Here is a 1,406-nt window from a genome sequence, read left to right on the forward strand (position 1 = left end):
CAGGGGCCACCAACGCGGTGCCCGCGGGCCCCTTGTTAGTTGCCCGCGGGGCAAGTTCTAAAAATAGCCATTGTCATTAGGGAGCATTGCCAAATAAATTATTTAATTTAATATATTTACATTGAAGTAGTAAAATTTGTTTATATTCAGAATTTAAAAAAAAGCTAATTATTAAAAACATTTAAATGTAAATTTTTATGCATAAATGTTATCGGAGGGCAGCAGCGCCTGCAGTCCTGCTGCTCCCTCTCTGCCGACCTTAGAGTGGGAGCAACTCTGTTTTTTTTTTTTTTTTACTTGAAGTAAAACAAAAAAAAGAAGAATTTCTGAAATTTTAATTATCGAACCCTCTTTGCAATTAACAAAATTGTGGAGAAAAAAATATTAAGTGTCAAAACATCTTGTACGTGGCGCACATCTGAGTCTGTGGGGGTCAAAGGGCACCCAACGCTGAAATCTTATTGGTCCGTTTGCTTTTGTTTATTTGGCGGTTTGGCGCTTTTTCTGTAAGCTAAAACTAAATGAGCGCAGTTTGAACCTCCCGTAGTTCTAGGAGCGGTTCGGATGCCGGTTGAGCTTTTTACCGTGTTCGGTTCTGACGGGTCGCCGGTTCTGAGCTACTTTGATGTTTCCCGAACTGGAGAGTTAACGGGTCACCCGTTAGCTGACATCTGCCGCTCCTGCTTAGGGTCACGCTAAGACTGCGGGTTAAACAGTTTAATCTAGTTGAAACGTTTCCTAAAAGAGTAAAAACTGAACAAACATTGTTGCTTCACCTTCTCCTCCTCTGACACCAGAACCGGGGATCAACATCCTCCTCTTTCCGTGGATCACAGGTCAGCTTCGCTTCCATGTCTTTATTTGTATTTAGCGTCGTTTGTGTTAAAAAAAAAGGCTTCGCTGCTTTAGTGGTTTAAGTTTGCGCTGGTTTTGTGCGATGCGCACATGATGCGCTCTTACAGGTCAGGTGCAGGGATCGTTTTGTGCTGCCTTACAATCTGTCGGACATTTTTTTCTCGACATCTGCTGTCAGCCAGCAGAAGCCAGAGGGTTGGATAAAAAAATACAATAACTTTTTTTTTTTATTTAAAGGAAAATCTCACAGTGCTTCCAGCAGCTGCAATAATCCGGACTGTCAGTCACTTGTGGGAAATTTAGAATCACACAGAAAAGCTAAGAAAGGGAATCAAACTTAAAACTGAACTAAGAACTTCTGATCACATAATAGAAATTAATCATAGCTGCCATGGTAATAATTACTGATAACTATTGTGAATACTCCCTAACATTAATATGATTAGACGGCATGTATTATTGTTATAAAGGGTGAGCCAAGGAAAGTAGCCCTTCGTGTTGCTCTGGACCCGTGAAGTAGCTCCCAGGCTGCAAAAGGTTGGTGACCCCTG

The 1,406-nt window shown here is 41.4% G+C and overlaps 1 long non-coding RNA gene across 1 annotated transcript in view; it reads left to right on the forward strand.

Annotated features, from left to right (window-relative positions):
• Positions 1-6: 6 nt before the first annotated feature.
• The window catches only part of LOC106958510 (uncharacterized), a 13,993-nt gene continuing 12,593 nt past the window's right edge, over positions 7-1,406 (forward strand). Inside the window, exon 1 of the long non-coding RNA XR_001427166.1 lies at positions 7-264. This is a non-coding gene — a long non-coding RNA (uncharacterized LOC106958510). The remainder of the gene's footprint in view (positions 265-1,406) is intronic.

Source organism: Poecilia latipinna, unplaced genomic scaffold, assembly GCF_001443285.1.
Source record: "Poecilia latipinna isolate Pla-1442-1.1 unplaced genomic scaffold, P_latipinna-1.0 Scaffold991, whole genome shotgun sequence".
NCBI lineage: Eukaryota > Metazoa > Chordata > Actinopteri > Cyprinodontiformes > Poeciliidae > Poecilia > Poecilia latipinna.